The sequence below is a fragment of the Cibotium barometz genome, chromosome 15 (assembly GCF_041138505.1).
Source record: "Cibotium barometz isolate CiBa-2024 chromosome 15, ASM4113850v1, whole genome shotgun sequence".
NCBI classification, from domain to species: domain Eukaryota; kingdom Viridiplantae; phylum Streptophyta; class Polypodiopsida; order Cyatheales; family Cibotiaceae; genus Cibotium; species Cibotium barometz.
The window spans coordinates 44759802-44781499 of NC_141060.1; the positions used below are offsets into that span (position 1 = coordinate 44759802).

Consider the following 21698-nt stretch of genomic DNA (forward strand, 5'->3'; position numbering starts at 1 on the left):
TTATCCATATAATATCCCCTTTTCTTTATGAATCTGTAAATTTTTTTGAAAAGATTTTAAATCATACCCTTATGTAAATATATTTCTGTAAGTTTCATAAATTAAAAATATGCTTCTGTTGAACGCACGTGATATTTACATTTTTTTGTGAGTGACCCCCCCGAGCCAACAAGAAGCCTCTTCATTAGGAAAGCCTCTCCACTTCACAAGGTACTCAACAAATAGACCTATTTTACGAAGGTGTCTTTCCCTCATTCCAATCACCTTCTCTGCCACATATTGACCTCTTCATCCATTGGAGGCAATTCATCAATTACTTGCAATTGAGGGCCCACATACTTCTTCAAATGTGACACATGAAATACATTGTAGATCCTTGTGGGGTAGAAGGTAACAACAATTGATAGGCTACTTCACCAATCATTCTCAACACCTTGTATGGTCCATAAAAGTGATGATCAAGCTTTCTATTGGTGTCTCCCTTTAAAGAAGCATACATTGACTTAGGGATTCTTAAGAACACATAATCCCCTTCCTTGAACTCCATATGCTTTCTCGATTCATCGGCATATTGCTTCATTTTGTTTTGTGCCTTAGCCATGTTGTCCTTGCACCTTTGCATTATTGCACACATCTTCTCAATCTCCTCTTTGGCTTGAAGATGCACCTTTTCCTCATTGAATGTAATGGAAGGTACATGCATCTTATACCCATACATGGCTTCAAATGGAGACATACCAATACTCATGTGACAGGTATTGTTATGGCAAAATTCAACTAAGGGCAGCCATTTGTCCCATGAAGATTGTCATAACAATAGTGTCTCAAATAGACTTCAAGCCACTTTTTCACCCTCTCAGTTTGGCCATCCGTTTGTGGATGATAGGTTGTACCTGGAGTGAGTGTAGTTCCCATGGAATCAAAGACACTCTTCCAAAAATGGCTCATAAACTTGGCATCCCTATCACTCACCACTTGCTTTGGCATTCCATGCAATCGAAACACATACTCCATAAACTGTTAAGCCACCATAGAAGTTGTATATTGCACCTTTTGTGGGTATGAAATGAGCCTCCCTTATTAGCCTATCCATGTGAGACCCCTGCACCCTCCACGCACCAGAACTTGGGAAGCTAGCAGTGGAGGTAGCAACCTCACATGTGAGGCAGGGTCTCCCACTTGGGGCCTCACCCCCCCCCCATGAATGTCTGAACAAGAGACTAATCTGGCGGCTCTTCTAAAACTGAACTCGAAAAAAAAACTTCCCTCTCCCAAAAAGCATAGGCGATTCCTCCAGGAAAAATCTTCTAATGTAGTCAATAGCCTTAACTATCCTTTGTATTTAGACCAAACCCACGGTCACATGGCTGAATCAAAGGTGGAAGTTGCACATAGAGAACGACGCTTTTTTTCCCATCAAAGAGGCACAGCCGTTGATTCTTTTTCCATAGAACAAGGATTATCCTAACTTACTTCAACTATCATAACTTGAATAGAATTGAATTTTAATTATAAGGATCCATCAGTCTAGCCTAACCCTATCCAGTCCCATGGGTAAACCAACCACCCAACCACTGTATTGATAGGATCCATTATGAAAATTTGGTTATGTTTTGGGTACCAGGGAAAAGAGTTCTCAGGCCCCCTAGCTAGCACTAATGCAAAATACAATTTAGACACACCACTTACGCACCCAATATGAAATTGCCTTTTACAAATTTAGCTATCTTTAAAGCAAACTTGAAATGAAACCATAGTATTAGTGATCATAATCCTCCAAAATATCCATATCCAATTTCCAACTTTTTCACTTTCTAATCAAGAATTCCAATTTCAAGCATTCCTTCCTTGGTGTACCTATGGCATCATTGGCAACCAGAATGCTCACCCTCTGCTCACCCAGGCGCCTTGTTGATAGTTTGTAGCCCATAGTACCCATGAATATAATTTTCACATCAACTCACATCAACTCACATCATTCCCACATCAACTCACATCCAATCACATCATTTCCCACATCAACTCACATCCAATCACATCATTTCCACATCCAATCACATCATCCCACATCCAATCACATCATCCCACATCAATTCAATCCATTCACATCCATTCTCATTCATTCACATTCATTGAATGATTCGATAAAACTCCACTTTTAGCATTAAAAATTATCTATGTCTAGAATATGATAGGAATTCCTCTTTTTGCATTATTTAAAATTATGCATAAAAATAAGAATTATCTCTTTTTTGGGAAATTTTGTCAGAGCTTCGCTGCAATTACTGGAAATTTTTAATTTTATAAATTGAATTGAAAACTTGTAATGAAAATATGATTGAAACTTCTCTTTTAAACTAAAAATAGATTTATGCATACATAATATAATTATAATCATAATTATAAGCATAATTATGATTAATTCTCTAGATTGGACTAAAATCATCATTCCTCATTTTTAAAAATTTTAGCATAACCCCCTTTCAATTTAGGATAAATTTATATGATTTTTCCATACCATAAACAAGATTAAAAGAAATAATCTTTCTTTTTCCTAGATTAAAAATCATGAAAATAACTCATCTCTTTCTCTAGCTTGTCAAGCATAGAGTTTGGCTTAAGATAAAGAGATTATGAATAAGAATCATCCTTCTACCAAGGATTTAGCCATAGGAATGACTAATCTTTTCAAGAGACATTTTCTTAAAGAAAAACATTAGGATTAAGCATAAAAATTAACATTAATCTAAATAGATATTATGAATCTTTGGGAAAGCTTGATTTTAAGGAAAAGCCATAGAAAGCTTCTCATGCTTTAGAGGAGTTGAGAAGAAGAAAATCATTGAGAGAATTGGAAAAAAAACCATTAAAATAGGTTTACCTTTGATTTGGGCTTGATTCTTTGGCTAGAAGTGAAGCCTCCAAGCAAGTCCTTGGCCAGCAAAAGACAGAGAGTAATCTCCAAGAGATGATGGAGGAGAGAGAAGCTCCAAAGCTTTCAAGAGAAGAAACAAATTGGAGGGATAATAGAAATATGCTAATTTAGAGATAATATTGGTATGGTATTACTTCCATATGAAAATCAAAGGAATGAGGGTCTATTTAAAGGTGAGGGAGGCCACTAACCAAGTCCAACTGGGTTCCAGAGCTTCTAGCTTCGGTTTGACCCAATTCGGACAAGATTTGGATCAGTTAACTCCCTTTTTTGATCCAGTCTCTGCACCAAGAGAGAGAGAAGAGAGGAGAGAAGAAATATCTTGATTTTTTTGAATTAAAAAAGCCAAACAATGATGATAAAAAAGGTGCCTACCTCAAAAGGCTTTCCCTCCTTACTGAGGTGTCAAAAATGCATCATTTTACCAAAATATCATATTTTTTTACTGATATACCTTAATTTTTAACTAATAAACCATGTACTCAGTCAACTCTTCATCTTATGTGAGCATTTACTCATTTTAGGGGTATTTTCTTTTATTCTTTTCCATTTTGTCATGCCAACACTTGGATTAATCCTATTGTCCCTTTGGAACCTTATTTGGACCTTAATTCAAAAATTTCTAAAGGCTAAAGTCTCTTATACACATAATCACTTAATTTCTAATGCACACTGGAAAGTTCATTTTGAACTTCTGTTTAAGGGGAATTCATTTAAGATATTAGGATAATTTTTGTATCTTAAAATATCTCAATTTTGAATTACCTCTCTCTAAACATTTTCTCTCTCAAGGCCAAAACAGGGTAAAACAAGATCTTTTTCCATTTCTGAGAGGGGGATGATTACAAGAGACTGAAGGGAAGGTTCTTACACCTGTAAATCTCAAAAGCTGGGGGAGAGGAATCTTACAATCCACCACCACATAGATGCTATCCACCCTTGCTTAGTAGTTTTCAGCCCGGTGATAAAATCCATAGCTATGTGGGTCCACTTTCCTTCTGATATAGGAAATAGTTGCAACAATCCACTTGGAAATTGATTTGGATCCTTGTTTTGTGGGGCAAGGTAAACTCTTTTGCACATAGTCATGCACATCCTTCCAAAGTCCTTTCCAAAAGAAACTCTTCCATATCTTATCATAAGTCTTGAACACTCGCAAATGACCTCTGCCATTGGTGAAGAGTGCATCTCTTATAAGATTTTTAGCTTAAAGGATGAGTGAGGAACCAAATAGACCTTTCCTTTGTAACAAAGCACAATCCATTGCGCACTTCAAAATGTGGATATTCATCACATAACCCTTGTTGTAATTTTTGAAACATTGGACCAACCATATCATCCCACCAAATACTCCTCTTGTATCTCATGAATCCAATCATAATGCACCTCCAAAATAGCATGTAGAGTGCAAGACCACATCCTAGAAAGTGCATCCACCACAATATTATCCTTTCCCCACAGTGTAAGAGATCTCAAAATCATAATTTTGCAAGGTAGCAAGCCATCTCTTTTACTTGGGAGAAAGGTTTTGTTGGGTGAGAAAAAATTTGGAGTACTCGATGATCGGTGGTCCTTACTTTGAAATGCCCACCATACAAATAGTGATGCCACTTCTTTATGGCATGCAAAATGGCCAACATTTCTTGATCATACACATGAAGCTCCCTCTCCTTCTCGGTAAGCTTTCTACTCTCATAAGTAATTACTCCATGTTCTTGATATAGCACGGCACCAATTCCTCTCCTACTACTTGCAATCAGCCCCGTATAGTGAAAGGCTTAGAAAAATCAGGGCAAACCAATATTAGAGATGAAATGAGTGCTTGCATTAGGTGAGATATGGACTCTCATTTTTGCCCCTCAAGGATTTCCACACCTCCTCTAGGCTCTAGAGAAATGGGCTCATGGTGAAATTTTTGCAAATCAAATCAAAAGTTGGCGGAGATTGTACATTTGGAATCTACTCATCGAGATCTTTCCAATGATATTTGATTATTCAAAAGAAGTCCCCAAATTGGTGATGATGTTACATGCCACATCATCACCAATTTGGGGACTTCTTGAATATTCAAAATTGCTTATCATGCTATATATCATTGTAAAGGTCTCAAAGAGTAGATTCCAAATGTCCAAACTCCGCTCACTTTTGAGTTGATTTGCAAAAATTTCCATGAGTCCATATTTTTCTAGAGAGAGGAGGGGTTGAAATCCTTAAGGGGCAAAAATGAGAGTCCATATTTTGCCTAATGCTTGAGCTCTTGAAAGCTCTTATCGGCCACAACATCCCGTGGCTTCCTTGGCCCACAGAAGGAGATGGGCAATCTTTGAGCTGGTGCCCAAATCCCTGACATCTGAAGCACCTGTTCTCACTTCAAAGCTCTTCCCTTTGCATTCTTGAGAGAGCCAGAGTTCCTGAGAAAGTACTTCGAGGGAAAGGTCTTCCTTCATTCCTGAAACTTCTCGACTCCAGATTTTGGTTGGGACCTTGGTGTCTCTTTTGAGGCGAAAGGTTGGAAGAACTTTCTAGTGTTTGGAAATTCTTGAAGGATGAGGGAGCTGGCTTTGGTGGGACTTTAAGGAGATGAAGGCTTTGACGAAATCCTTCACCATTTGTCAAGCATTTTTCTGAAAGGTCTTTTGGGCTCGTGTAAATACGTGTGCATGGTGTGAATGAAGAGCTTTGTTCAGGAATGCGTTGCCAGGGTTCAGAGTGTGGATGGATTTTTTTTTAGGCTCGTGCAGGCCTGTCCGGTGAAAGGTTTGCTGCAGGTGCTATTAGCTGTTCGATGGCTCGTATGTGTGCACGGTCGCTTGATATGTGTGGGCACGTCAAAATACAATGGCACTCGTAAGGTCGCATTTGAATATGTGGAGCATGGGAGCATAAAAGATTATGGGGCCAAGGTAGTATTGAACATTAGTGTGAAAGCAATATGGGTGGCCATCCATTAAGTTTTAAGAGAATAAAAAAAATATATTAACATCACAGCAATGAAATAATCCACTTGGCCGTTTATTGAGCTGCCAGCGTGCCGCCTTCAGGAAGGTTGCCGAAGACGCCAGACAGTGGGGAGCAGAAGGGTCGCGTAGTCGTGTGGGAGGCGTGCCCTTGGTGATGGAGCGGGGAAGAAGTTGCCGCCCTTGGGGCCTCATTCTGAAGAGAGCAGCCGTGTGTGAGGCTGCTGGCGACAGCAGGCCGGCCTTGAGGTGACTCACAGCAGCTGGATGTGCAGGGGCGGCTCTGTAGAGAAGAGGGTCGCCTGTGCAGAGAAGACAGCGCAGGAGAGCAGTGTGTGGGCGGAGGCGTGACTGCTGGAGGGCGCCAGTGTATGGTGAAGTTGCTGTTCAACAAGGAGGACGGGCTGAAGGTCTGCAACGACGTGGAAGTTGTGAAAGCTGACGAATGTTGGCGTCAGGCAAAAACAAGTGAAGCAAAAAGTTCTAGCGTGTGTGGGAGCCAGTGGGGCGGGTTGGTTGGTTTCTTGCTGGGTGACCAGAAACTGCTGGAGAGAGTGAGAGCGTGGAGAGTAGAGGCGTGATGCGCAGCTACTGGTGTGACAGGCGTGTAGAATTGTTGAAGGGTTGGCGACTTGTAGAAAAGCTTGCAGAGGGCGCAGCTGTGAAGTGTAAGGGTTTGAAGAGGCGGCTGGTGTTACAGCGCGGGTGCTGATGCCAGAGTTGCAGGTTCAGGCGTGAGAGAAGCTGAGTGTGGGCTGGTATTTGTTTTGGGTTTTGGAGAGCTCATGACTGCAGAGGAGCTGCCAAGGGGAGCAGATAAGCTGCAGGTGACAGAGGGCTGGATGCACGACTGAAAGGCAGAGCAGCTGACAAGGAGCTGTGAAAGTGGATACGTAGGCTGGTGTGGGCCACGTAAGTGAAGCCGACAGTGGACAGAGCAGGGTGCCGAGTGAAGCACAGAGGGTACAGGTGTTGCTGCTTGGTGGTGGGCCGGTAGCAAGGCAGATAAGCTGCAAGTGGGTTTGGACTGGCTGGCAGAGGATCAGCACAGAGAGTGAGAAAGAGATGATTGAGTAGCTGCTCCTGCTGACAACACATGCAGAGTAGATGGGCTGCAGAGAGTTGAAGGTTAGCTGGTGTGGGCGCCTTCTGAAGTGAGAGTGGCCGGGTTCATTCTGATGTGTATTGGTACAGTAGGCAGGCGAGAGGTTTGTGGTGATTGGGGATGTGGTCTATCCTCGGCAGGCTGACAGGTCTGAGTATTTTTTTATGGTTGTGTGAGTAAGGTTTCTGTGTCGGGAGAAGCTTTGTATGAAGTGTTGTTTCTGGAAATATATTGCTGGGTGTTTACTTTGAGTACAGTGCCCCTGTTTTATGCTGTTTGTCAAGCGTGGGTTGGGTGGTGAGAGTGAGAGAGTGTTCCAGCCGGTGGTGGCTGGTGGTGCCCCCGTTCGTGTGTGTATTCCAAGTTTGCGAGGTGGAAGGGCTGTAGAGGCAGGGTTTTCTTTCTTTTTTTCACCTCACATCCTTCTGGTGCCCCCACTGAGGATAACTCTGGCGTTGTGCTTTGGCCTGTGTTCCACTGAGGAGAGCTCAGGGATTGTTACAGGTTGTCATGATGTGGTCCTATCCGGAGTTTCATGGCAGGAAGGGTGAAGATGTGTGTGACTTTTTCGAGCAGATGGAGTTGGCATGCATTAGCAATCATGTCACGGATGAAGAGCAAGTTCTGAAGCTGATAAGGATTTTCTTGAAGGGAGATGCCCGAAGCTGGCTGAAGGGTTTTGAAGCACAGGATGCTGGTGTCTTGACCTTGGACAGGTTTCAAAAGAAGGTCTTTTGGAGCATTTTCAGCAAGTGGAGGATTCTAGTGTGCTTTGGCAGGAGCTGAGCATCTTGAAGCAGGTTCGTGGGCAATCACTGGATGATTTTGTGAAGGTATTTATATGTTTGTGGGATAAGTGGTGCATGACATTAAAGCAGGAAGTTCCTCCTATGTTTTTGAAAAAGAGCTTGTTTATTGATGGTTTGCTACCCCATTTAAAGGTCAGGGTTGAGTTAAAGAATCCCAGGTCATTTGATGATGCTGTTAGCATTGCTAGGGAAAAGGAAGGCAAGATTTTGAAGCAGACGGAGATGGGTATTTATCCGTATGAAGGTGTTGTGTCTGTGAGAGATATGCAGGTAAATTTGGTTGAGGTGGATAAGAATCCTATGCAAAGTTTGATTAAACAGGAACCTCAAAGGCCGATACAGGTACAAAGGGGGATGTTCTATATGCCTTCTGATTTTTTTCCAAAGTTTTTGAAGCATGTGCAGGTGGATGAAAAGCAAGTAAAGCAGGATGAGGAATCTGGGTCAAGGTTTGAGACTGTTTTGCAGATGAGAAGTTGCCAGTGGATTCTTCCGGTGGGGAAGTTGTGGCTGTACATGACAGTGATCTGGAAGATATGCATGTTGGCAAGCCGAATGAAGATTTAGGATCACAGGCTGAGTCTTTTGCAGGTGAAGAGTTGTTAAGGGACTCTCCTTTGGTAATGGATGTCATGGCTACGAAAGGTAGCGATGTGGAAAGCTTGGTTGACGATCCTTCAAGTGTTGAGAGTGATAGTATACAGGTACATGAAAGTGAAGACTTGGATGATACTTTGGAATTTGTAGATGATGAGCGGGAAGATGAGCCGGACACAAAAAGTCCTGAAGATAACTCTAGCAGGGAGGAGGATGGGGTAGAGATTGCTAGTGAGATTGTTATTGAGAATGTTGGTGATGTGGATATTCAAAACAGGGAGGACGACCTTGTTATCATTGATTTTCTTGGGCAATTGGATGATGATCCAGTATTTGTGATAGAAAAGGTGGATGTTCTGTCATAGGATGCTTCATGTGAAGAGGAGTCTTTGGACAGCAGTGACACCTGGGGGGTTGGCAATGCCGTAGAAGGCTATCAGCTAGAAGAGCGTGAAGATGAGAGTTCGATCGTCGATGATGATGCAAAGCTCGATGCTGTCTTAGATGGTGTACTCCAAGACCTGGTATGTTTGGGGGAATTGGAAGCTAAGCAAGTGAGTGGGTGTTCTGGCAGTTTGAAGGTTGATGAAACTGTGGAGCAATTATCTTGCGAGCTTGGAATTCCCTGTATGGATGCAGATATGGTTGTGAGTGTATCAATGGCTTCTATGCATGTGGCTGAGATGTTGAAGACAAAGGCCATGGTTGAAAAAGATGATGAAAAGATTGAATTGGAGGATGATGTTGCGATGCCTGTCTTGGAGAGCACTGAGGCACCTTTGGATGCTCCTGTGGTGGAGAATGATGATATGCTTGTGTGTGAAAATGTAAAGGTTGAGACTTGGGCCTCTCAAATGTTGTTGAATTGGATGTTAGCTGTTGTGATGTCGCAAGTGTTGAGAACTAAAATGTATATTGTAGGAGAAATGCTATATCAAGGTCTGTCTTGAGAGCAGGCGCCTATAGATGAGGATGTATGGAGAGAGACTATGGACGCTTATGAAGAGATGGATGAAAGTGATTTTGGAGCACATGTGGTTGACGTGTGGTGTGCTTTGATGCCACTTTTTTGGAAGAATGTTATGAAGGTGGATGATGGATTGAAGCAGTTTCCTTTTGATCCAGGTGGCTGAGTTTTTTGATGGCAATTTGGAGTTTTGTACATAAGGTTGTACATATTGTGCGATGAGTGTAGATGCTTTTTGCTGCTGAGCATGAATGCTCTAGTAGGCTGGGGGGTTGGCAAAGTATGTCAGGCATTTTTCTGAAAGGTCTTTTGGGCTCGTGTAAATACGTGTGCATGGTGTGAATGAAGAGCTTTGTTCAGGAAAGCGTTGCCAGGGTTCAGTGTGGATGGATTCTTTTTGAGGCTCGTGCAGGCCTGTCCGGTGAAAGGTTTGCTGCAGGTGCTATTAGCTGTTCGATGGCTCGTACATGTGTGCGCGGCCGCTTGATATGTGTGGGCAGGTCAAAATACAATGGCACTCGTAAGGTCGCATTTGAATATGTGGAGCATGGGAGCATAAAAGATTATGGGGCCAAGGTAGTATTGAACATTAGTGTGAAAGCAATATGGGTGGCCATCCATTAAGTTTTAAGAGAATAAAAAAAATATATTAACGTGGCAGCAATGAAATAATCCACTTGGCCGTTTATTGAGCTGCCAGCGTGCCGCCTTCAGGAAGGTTGCCGAAGATGCCAGACAGTGGGGAGCAGAAGGGTCGCGTAGTCGTGTGGGAGGCGTGCCCTTGGTGATGGAGCGGGCAAGAAGTTGCCGCCCTTGGGGCCTCGTCATTCTGAAGAGAGAAGCCGTGTGTGAAGCTTCTGGCGACAGTAGGCCGGCCTTGAGGTGACTCACAGCAGCTGGATGTGCAAGGGCGGCTTTGTAGAGAAGAGGGTCGCCTGCAGAGAAGACAGCGCAGGAGAGCAGTGTGTGGGCGGAGGCGTGACTGCTGGAGGGATGGTGAAGCTCGTGTTCGACAAGGAGGACGGGCTGAAGGTCTGCAACGACGTGGAAGTTGTGAAAGCTGACGAATGTTGGCGTCAGGCAAAAACAAGTGAAGCGAAAAGTTCTAGCGTGTGTGGGAGCCAGTGGGACGGGCTGGTTGGTTTCTTGCTGGGCGACCAGGAACTGCTGGAGAGAGTGAGAGCGTGGAGAGTAGAGGCGTGATGCGCAGCTACTAGTGTGGACAGGCGTGTAGAATTGTTGAAGGGCTAGCGACTTGTAGAAAAGCTTGCAGAGGGCGCAGCTGTGAAGTGTAAGGGTTTGAAGAGGCGGCTGGTGTTACAGCGCGGGTGCTGATGCCAGAGTTGCAGGTTCAGGCGTGAGAGAAGCTGAGTGTGGGCTGGTATTTGTTTTGGGTTTTGGAGAGCTCACGACTGCAGAGGAGCTGCCAAGGGGAGCAGATAAGCTGCAGGTGACAGAGGGCTGGATGCACGACTGAAAGGCAGAGCAGCTGACAAGGAGCTGTGAAAGGGGATACGTAGGCTTGTGTGGGCCGCGTAAGTGAAGCCGACAGTGGACAGAGCAGGGTGCCGAGTGAAGCACAGAGGGGACAGGTGTTGCTACTTGGTGGTGGGCCGGTAGCAGGGCAGATAAGCTGCAAGTGGGTTTGGACTGGCTGGCAGAGGATCAGCACAGAGAGTGAGAAAGAGATGATTGAGTAGCTGCCTGCTGACGACACATGCAGAGTAGATGGGCTGCAGAGAGTTGAAGGTTAGCTGGTGTGGGCGCCTTCTGAAGTGAGAGTGGCCGGGTTCATTCTGATGTGTATTGGTACAGCAGGCAGGCGAGAGGTTTGTGGTGATTGGGGATGTGGTGTATCCTCGGCAAGCTGACAGGTCTGAGTGTTTTTTTATGGTTGTGTGAGTAAGGCTTCTGTGTCGGGAGAAGCTTGTATGAAGTGTTGTTTCTGGAAATATATTGCTAGGTGTTTACTTTGAGTACGGTGCCCCTGTTTTATGCTGTTTGTCTGGCGTGGGTTGGGTGGTGAAAGTGAGAGAGTGTTCCAGCCGGTGGCTGGTGGTGCCCCCGTTCGTGTGTGTATTCCAAGTTTGCGAGGTGGAAGGGCTGTAGAGGCAGGGTTTTCTTTCTTTTTTTCACCTCACACCATTCTTATTACAACTTCTGCCATGGAATTTGGCTTGGCATTCTTGACTGGTCAGGGTGTCTAAAGGTTCATTCATTCCCCGAATGAGCCGGCCATAAGTTGTTATTTGTCTAGCGGTGGTGAGTGCTTGAGGAGAAGAGCCAATGCCTGATGATATTCTTCCATGGTTTTGCTCCCCTAGTTTAGCTCTAAGAATTCATTCATCTTGGTTTCTAAAAATCTAGAGGGGGACAAAATCTCTTCCTTAGATAGGCTTTAAGATCATTCCACGACTGGGTATTCCTATCCAGATGGTTGGTGTCGCCATGGTCCTCCATGCCACCCTGGCTGTTTCCATAATTTTCAGCCTAGCAAGAGCCATTTGCTCCTCTCGTTGGTATCCGGTGACATCAAAATATTTCTCCATTGCTTCAACCCACTTCTCCAGAGCCTCGCCCAACTTCTCCCCTTCACCTTTGAAGGGTCCTAGCTGAGTTCTGTGAAGAGCCTTGCGAACGTCCGGGTCAAGCTCTTCTTCATCAGTGAGACGATCTGGCTAACGGTGTCCACGGTTCCCTCGCCTCATGATTCTGCCAAAAATGATACATTTTTTTTTTGGATTTTGTCCATGAGATCCTAAGACTTAATATATCAAAAAATATCTCAATCAGGAGTGTATTATAGTCATTTGGTACCAAAAGGAATAGATGAATAAATGGTGTATCAAAAGAAGTTTCAAAAATCAATGAGAAGCATGTATCTTCTTTTATGAACGAGAACCAGCTCGATGCAACTCAGGTGCAAGCAATGCTGGATGAGAATGGCATGTCTCAGAAAGCATATAGTATACTGTTTAAGGCACTAGTAGAGAAATGTCAAAGTAAGAAGCATAAAGGTTTGTTACTTCCAAAACCAATGCAAGTAAAGTCTGCACGCCAACATGTGACCTCAGAGGTGTTTGAGAAGCTTGGTTCACCAGTACATATTGAAGCAACATTCATTGCTAAAGACAGAGAGGTACTCTTTAATAACCAGCACAACAATATTTTCTTTGATCTTGAAGCTTTGCTTAGGTATGGAGTTGAGTTCTTTGAGATTAGTCAAGAAGAATGTGAAGGAGTTCTAAAATTTATTTTGAAACTGGATGAGTGTGAGATTTTAAAGAATAGAAAAATGAAGAGGGTTACTATCACTCTAATGAACAAGGCCTTAGACACATCTATTACAAAAGATGATACAAGATATTTCAGTGTTCAATCGGAGAATAAGATATTGCCATTTGGATCTTTTGAGGTATCTTCTTTATCATTGAATATGACTGTGTATTACATTGAAATAATTAAAACACGAAACTTGTATTAAACATGAGCTTCTTTTCCTAATGACACAGGTGGATAAAGAAGACTTTGAAATTTTGCATTGGGTTTTTCATCAAACTACAATTCCATCAGTGAGTGAGCAAAGAAATGGAAGGACCCTTCATGTGCCTGGGTTTGGCGACTATAAAGAGGAATGGCACATGGCAAGTGATTTGAAGACTCTAAAATGCATGTATAACATACGAAAAGGTGCAAATGTAAAGAGTCCATGTTTATATTGCATGTCAAGTGCAAAGACTTTAGATTGTGTACTATGAAACAAAGCTCTTGATAGGCATTTAAAAGATAAAGATTTCAAAGCAGTGCTTGATATTCCTCTATCCAGAGTGCACATATGCACATTGCATGCACTATGTAGAATTGTAGAGAAGCTGGTGTATTTGTACATATGCTTTGCATGGACATTAAAGCCTAAAAACGAACCTCTAAAAGCAATCAAAGTAATAAAAAAAGTGCTATCAAACATTGTCTTGCATGGGGGGCATGTTAAAATTAAGGAGGACGACAAGCGGTCACAAGGGGGCAACAAAGTACCAAGAAAACCATCAATAGGTGGTGTGAAAGCTAAAATATTTTTGTCATACTACCTCAAAGACTATCGTGATGAAAAACAAGCAAAAGATGTTTAATCGATGGAAAGATCTACATAATGCAGTCAAGGACATTGGAAATGAAGATTCAATCCAAAATCAAAAGGCAGATGTGTGGATTTCACTTGGCAAGATCTTTGTATTCTTTTTTCCATATGGATGCAATGTATCTGGGTTTATAATTTCCGCTACAATAGCATGCGCTGTATATGACAGGTAGTAGGAGCATCTTAGTGCCTGGCAGCCATACCCCTGACCAAACACCCGTAGTGCAAAACTGTTTCTCAACAAGCACAACCTTCTCAGCATTTAAAGGCACTTTGTGTCCACCACCACAAAACCTGGATAGTACTTTGAATGCAAATAAAGGGAATTTTGCATTGTCTTTTAAGAACTCCTTGTGAAATATAATGATCTGCGTATTAAAATTGTAATCATCATGACTCATGCCACTACTTATTGTTGTCAATTTTAAGCAAGTGTCGTAAATTGCACGTACCTTTTGATGATTGAAATGTCTTATATATTGAACGAGAGCAACATACTTTCGATGACCTATTGACTTTGCCAAGTGGAAGCTCCGGATGATGTTGAGATTCCTGCTCTATTCAGGAAATCATCATCATATACAAAAACCTAGTACCAATGTTATATGTTTAATTGACACAATTGACAAAGTCCACATAAATTGAATTCTTATAGTTTGAAAAATCTTCGGCTCTATTACCTATTTATTTTCATCACCCTCAAGCATGGATCTTATCCAAAAAGGGATCGTGGACTTACTGTCTTCATGCATAATAGGTGCCAAACATTTGCCCATATCTGCCAAACCAAGACAGTCGGCAATTGCTGCAACCTCTCCTCCTCGCAGAATGCAATTGGGTTTCATATGTCCTAGCTTCATTGAACATTGTTGGGGCCAAAGCCCCAACAGGGAGAATAACATACACGAGAGACTCTCAAAACAACAAATTACAAGAAGAGATATAACTGATGCATGCACTGATTCACTATTGAGAAGTTACATCAATATAAAGAAGCATTGCACCCCTTTGTGCCACACACACACCTCTTGGCATCCCCGAAGTACATATTTTTTAATGCCCTAACACTTGGCACGCACGGTGGATTGTGCGAACCCACAGTGTTCAAGAAGTCAAGTGCCTTATGTGCGAGTGTGCTTTTACAAAAATGTACATCTCATTTTAAGCATAGCCGAGGCAGAGGACCTCAAGTGCATGAATAGGTAGGGTAAGGTATGAAGCACTTGATGAAGCTCTAGCAAACCGATACATAACCCATCATGTTCTTCTTTGCCGCATCAGCGCAACAAGCTGCAAAGTGCCCCTCCATGAATCAGAGGTCGGATCTAGGCGCAACATCCGATCTTTTACCGGTATGTCCCTATTACCACATCTGTCTCCATCTCTCGGGCACCAGAGCTTCTTAGTACACTTCAAGAAGAACTTAGCATTGTTGTTAATTGCTGGAAGCCGCACCCAAATTCGGAAAACTATGTATGCATCATGGCACTTCCAGGTTCACCGCCGAACAAGATCAATGCCAAAAATGACCGCATCCATATTAGTTTGAATAGAGAAGAAAAACTAGTATGCACTCCGATTAGCAGACTTGCAATCATCACCCGCATCATATTAAAGTGATAATGACGAACAGCTCTCTGTAATAATTTTGGGCTTGATTCGGGAGTCCGGATCTGAATCAATCACGATCGCACGTTGAGACGTCCGCACTGCAGTCTGCTCCCGATTGGTATAGGCATTGATCACCTTATAGTGGTACCCGCTCTAATGTCTACTCAACGGGCTCGCTCAACGCTGCATTGTAGTAGATAAGATCTACATGACCCGACCCACCACCTTTTTGCTTGCAACACCCCAGCCTTCATCCACCCGGATTGTGGTGTTGGATTGCCCGTTGTCTCACAGCGTGCCGGGGGATGACGTGAGAATCCGGATCTCAACCGCATGGTCACCACCTTGTTTATGCCGGATGTAGATCTGGATTGTCAGGATTGGTGCATGCGCTGCAGTCCAAATGACGTCAGCCACAGTGGATGACATCAGCCTATCGTTGGACGTTGGATTTGTCAGAATCTGGATCTGCATCGATTCCTCGTCGAGACTTGGAATCTGGATTCTCCGCACTACCAGATGCTCCAGCGATCACCATTCGTCAAAAATTGGACTCCTTCTCAAGCTCTTTGCTAGAACGCCTGTCAATCTTGCGCTAGCCGCATGGACGAGTTGTTCTCCATCCCATGCATGGTCGAGACCAGAAACTACACCGTCAAATGGAGATCTGCCTGCATCACGAAAATCAACCGCTTGTCTGAGACTTCCTCACCCTTCCATTGTAATCGTAGTTGCTAAGTGCTGTTGCTTGCGGTCCCCCCCACAAGGTAGCTTCACTTCACTGTTCTCTCCTAATCACCAAAGGAAGGAGATTCGCATGATCGTGGTCGCCATGTGCTGGGGCCAGATCCCCAACAGGGAGAATAACATACACGAGAGACTCACAAAATAGCAAATTACAAGAAGAGAAATAACCGATTCACTCATTCACTATTGAGAAGTTACATCAATATAAAGAAGCATTGCACCCCTTCGTGCCACACACATACACACCTCTTAGCATCCCCGAAAGTACATATTTTTAATGCCCTAACAAACATCTTCTTTAATATCTCCTGTGAGGCACGTACTTGGAGTCCCTGGACTGTAGAATTAGCTAGTAGATAATTGTCAACTCCTTCCTCTATCCAACCCATGTTTGCTTCACTAAAATTTGCTAAGGCAGCCAAGTAATAGTCTTCACAAATATTGAAATGTTGCATAATGTTTGTTAATAATACATAATCAGCTTGGGCTGCAATAGTAAAGCTGGGCAAGGAAGGTAGTGACAACTTCCCCTGTTCATTCTCATCAGAAGGTGCTACATCAAAGAAGGGGATAAGGGATGCATTAGCCTCCAAGGTTTCCTTTTCGGCTTCTGCCTTCTCCTCTGCTGGGTCTATAGCCACCTCTTCCTCAATCCCATCATCCTTGATTGGCACTTGAGTGCTTGCCAAAGTCACTGTCCCTCGGGCTCTGAGTCCTCTCAGTAAAGAAGATGTAAAAAACAAAGAAAACAATAACTAAAATGGAGCAAGCGACACTTCTTTGAGTGTATTGGGCATTTCTCCTCTACTCTACTCTACTGCTGCAGAGCTGGGAATATTTTCAAGACAATGGCTAAGCCTCCTCTTCATGACTTTGTCTATTGCAAAATCAGATGGATGGACATTTCATTCGTGAACCATCGGACATAATGATATTAGCAGAAACAATGTCTTCATACTTCTGCTCACGGTCACCGAGAACAGTCCTACAAGTATTAAGGACGTTCTCAAGATAAAGTTCCTTATTGACCATTGAACATAACTCATGCAAACGCTCGTGGGCTTTTGCATTGTACAAGAACATAAATAGCTTTTCTGCACAAGACTCTTTTGTCTCGTCATCCGATTTGTAGATAATGTCCAACTCTTTCGAAGACATGCCTAAAAAAACATTCCAATCAATTAGAACATGCATGCTTATTATACATGGGGTCAGTGCTTGGAGATAAGGAGATTTGGATATACACATGCAAGCCCCCTATCGCTTGGTACTAGCACCAAAAAAAGAGGGGTTAGTACCAAGCGGTAGAGGGCTCATGCAAAATTCACAAGCCCATCACCACTTGTTGGTACTAACCCCTAAATTTAAAGGAACTTAAAGGGGTCGATAAGTTTTTTTTTAAAGATGAAGCCTTTATATATATTAAATAAAAAACATACAAGCAGCATATTTTGCATTTTAGTTTATTTTGTAAGCTGAAATAGTCTGTCTTCGAGGCCAGAAAATTTAAGGTCTGCCCTAAGCTTTGACTTGAAGGCCTATAAACTTACTTGGCCTTCATGTTTACACATTTGCAACCCACTACTACTCTAGAAAATTTGATTTCAATTGAAACCTTAGTTTCCATGGTGGGACGAAGGGAGAGGGAGGAAGAGATGGGCATACGTACAGAAAATATTGAAAGCTTTGGCGATTGCATTGGCAATGCAGAGGGATGGCGATGGCGTTGGCGATGCAGAGGGACAACAACGTAGGTAATTTAATGCAAATGCGTATCTTAGCTTATCAGAGAGGCAGTTAGATTTTACGATTTCCTATTAGACTTAAACCTAGAAGGATTTTAGCATGGAAAGAAAATTTATGAAATTGTGTAAATTTCTTAAAATGTATGTCCCAAATTGCTTGATTGGATACGTTTCTCAAAAATGTCCTCCCCGAACACTGCTCCCAAGGGAGATTTGGGACTTAAAAAACTAGTACCACACGAGGAGTTTTGGGACATTATCGAAACATACCACTCGTGTGGACATTTAAAAGGTCAGACACATTAACAACGCGTGAATATGTACTATGTGCTCACTCATAAACTTTCTTGCATGTGTTCATTTTTTTCACCTCTGAGTCTCTGACAAAATAGCAAGAGCCAAACGCCATCGCTGCTACATCCATCATCCTCTCCAAGTCTCCAACTGCATTAGCCTCCTCAACGCCCCCCAAACTGAGCCAAACGCCATCCGCCTCTACATCCATTATAGGTATTTCAGAGTTCTTTCAGACCCTCTATTAACGTTTTGCTATCTATTTTGTGAATGTTGATAATCGTGTCTGTACAAAGCGCTCAGGGTTTCATCGGGATCCTTCTTGTCCCATATCGCTTAATATTGACCCCCTTGGCTCACGTTGCCCCACGGGTCTAGTACCAAGCGATATTGGTACCTCTAGACTCTTGGACTCCTGTTTGTTTCATATCGCTTGGTACCAACCCCACTGTGATAACGTTGGTCATGGGGTCAATACCAAGTGATACAAAGGCCTCCGGAATCCTGTCTGCTTTATATCGCTTCGTACCGACCCCACTGTGAGTCATGGGGTCAATACCAAGTGAAACAAAGGCCTCCGAGATCCTGTCTACTTTATATTGCTTGGTCCCGATCCCATTGTGAGTCATGGGGTCAGCACCAAGCAAAACAAAGGCCTCCGGGATCGTGTCTGCTTTATATCGCTTGGTCCCGACCCCTGTGTGAGTCATGGGGTCAATCCCAAATGAAAAAAAGGCCTCTAGGATCCTGTCTGCTCGATATCGCTTGGTGCCGACCCCACTGTGAGTCATGGGGTTAGTACCAAGAGAAATAAAGGCCTCCGAAATCCTGTCTACTTTATATCGCTTCGTATTGACCCCAATGTGATAACGTTGGTCATGGTGTCGGATTGTATATCGCTTGGTACCAACTCCTGTCAGTCATGGGGTCAGTACCAAGCAAAACAAAGGCCTCTGGGATCCTATCTACTTTATATCGCTTGGTACCGACCCCATTGTGAGTCATGGGGTCAATACCAAATGAAACAAAAGCCTCCGAGATCTTGTCTACTTTATATTGCTTGATGCCGACCCCACTGTGAGTCATGGAGTCAGTACAAGCAAAACAAAGGCCTCCGGGATCCTGTGTGGTTTATATCGCTTGGTGCCAATCCCACTGTGAGTCATGGAGTCAATACAAAACAAAACAAAGGCCTCCGAGATCCTATCTGCTTTATGTCTCTTGTTACCAACCCCACTGTGAGTCATGGGGTCATTACCAAGTGAACCAAAGCCCTCGAGGATCCTGTAGATACTTTATATTGCTTGGTGACGACCCCACTGTGGAGTCATGGGGTCAGTACAAAGCAAAATGAAGGCCTTCGAGATCTTGTCTACTTTATATCGCTTGATACCGACCCCACTGTGAGCCATGGGGTCAATACCAAGTGAAACAAAGGCCTCCGGATCCTATCTACTTTATATCGCTTGGTACCGACCCCACTGTGAGTCTTGGGGTCAGTACCAAGCAAAAAAAAGGCTTCCGGGATCTTGTTTGCTTTATATCGCTTGGTGTGAACCCTATTGTGAGTCATGGGGTCAGTCCAAAGCAAGGCCTCCGAGATCCTGTCTGCTTTATATCGCTTGGTACCGAACTCACTATGATAACATTGGTCATGGGGTCAGAGTACCAAGCCATTCAAAGGCCTCCGAAATCCTATCTGCTTTATATCGCTTGGTACTGACCCCACTGTGAGTCATAGGGTTAGTGTACCAAAGCAATTCAAAGGCCTCTAGAATCTTGTCTACTTTATATCTCTTAGTAGTGATCCCAATGTGATGACGTTGGTCAGTACTAAGTGATACAATGGCCTCCGGAATCCTATCTGCTTTATATCGCTTGGTACCGACCCCAATGTGATAACGTTGGTCATGGGGTCAGTACCAAGCGATACAAAGGCCTTCGAAATCCTGTTTGCTTTATATCGCTTGGTACCGACCCCTTCTCATGTGGACAATGCATGATTGGCCTGGCTATGGAGAATGCTCAGGTTTGTCTATATCGGGTTATAATGCATGTCCTGTATGTGGTCCTCGACTTGATTCAAGATACTCAAAAGCATTACGAAAGAATGTCTACCAAGGACATGTTAGGTATCTTCCAGAAAATCATGAATTGCGAGATGGTAATCTAGGAAGACCTCCTCCAAGTGCACTGAAGGCAAGCGATTGGAAGATCAAATGGGAGGAATGTGGCAGCTTGGCATGTCCTGGGATGAAGAGGCTCTCTATCTTTCACCAACTCCTCTATTGGGGTGATCTCCCTATAAACCATTTGCTTGACCCGATGCATATTTTCAAGAATGTAGCTGACATTCTGTGGAAGACCATGACAGGAAAAAAGGAGACTAAAGGCCAAAGGGACGACTTAGAAGAGATAGGTTGCATACAAGAGTTGTGGGCTCGTAATAGACCCAATGGAAAGGTGCTACTTCCAAGAGCCCCATGGGTTTTTAGTAAGATGGAGGAACAACAAGTGAAGAGGACAATTTCAGAGTTTCGGACTCCTACAGGTTGTATGCATTGCTTGAAAAGTGCATTTACAAAGGATGATGATCTTAGTGGCCTCAAGAGTCATGATTGGCACAAGTTTCTACAATTTGTGCTCCCCATAGCAATAAAAGATTGCCTCACTAAAGACATTAGGGCTACTATCTATAAGATTAGCACATTGGTGCATTGGATTTCTTCAAAAGAGATAAAGAGAGACACTTTGGAGACAGCGCGTTTAAACTCCATAGAGGCAGTCTGCATGGTAGAGAAGTTTTTCCCTACAAGTTTATTAACAATCCAGATGCATCTGCTAGTTCATGTTGTAGATGAGGTTGTAGTTGCTGGAACAGTCCATTCAAGATGGATGTTCTTTTTGGAGGGATTTATGAAGACATTAAAGGGATTTGGATACATAGACATAGATCTCTTTGGGGCTACTGATCTTAATGAGGATGATAGAATAGATAATGATTTTTAAAATGATGTATCTTAATGATTATGCAAATAGTTATGACATATTTGTAATGATTTTATGACATTGAAGGTGCAAAGTGATATGGTTTACCATTGTTGTTTAGGGAAGTTAATGTTTGTCATATGGTCCTTTCATTGTTTACCATTGTTAATGTCTACCGTCATAATCACTAGTACAGGTGCAAATTGATATGGTTTACCATTGTTGTTTATCATTGTTAATTTTTGTCATATGGTTCTTTCATTGTTTACCATGTAATTTTCATTTCGCACAAGTTTGTCATATGGTTTTTTCTCCAACACGCCATGGGTGATGACTCACCGCCGCTTGACTATAGTCCTGATTTCTCATTTAACCCTACACCACAGGGCATGAGTCCCCAGCAGTTATATGGTTTTTTCTCATCCATGACTCCAGAGAGCAGAGAGCCATCGCTCAGACTTATTGGGGTTCTGGAGCAGCAGGGACATTTGCCTCACCATCTGGCTTCACGACGGCAATTCTCACATCCATAGGTACGACAGCAGCTCCAACAACTCATACCACACAGCCTTCCACTCCTCTTACAGCTGGATCTACCACCTCTTCACATAGACGTCGCTCACGTAGTAGGTCTTCAGGGGGAGGTTGGTGTGGTGGTAGTACCACTGATGCTGTGACACCACCACCACGTGAGCGTCGTCCTTCGCTCTCATCTGTTGATAGCACACCCATAGGTTCACCTTCCACTCCTCCCTGGGGTACACATGACCATGACAACAGCAAGATATACACAATTAGGGATGGG

General features: G+C 43.1%; 1 pseudogene; it reads left to right on the top strand.

Moving 5' to 3' along the window:
- Window positions 1-12689: 12689 nt before the first annotated feature.
- LOC147631349 (uncharacterized) lies at window positions 12690-13681 on the top strand (annotated as a pseudogene).
- The last annotated feature ends 8017 nt before the right edge of the window (window positions 13682-21698 follow it).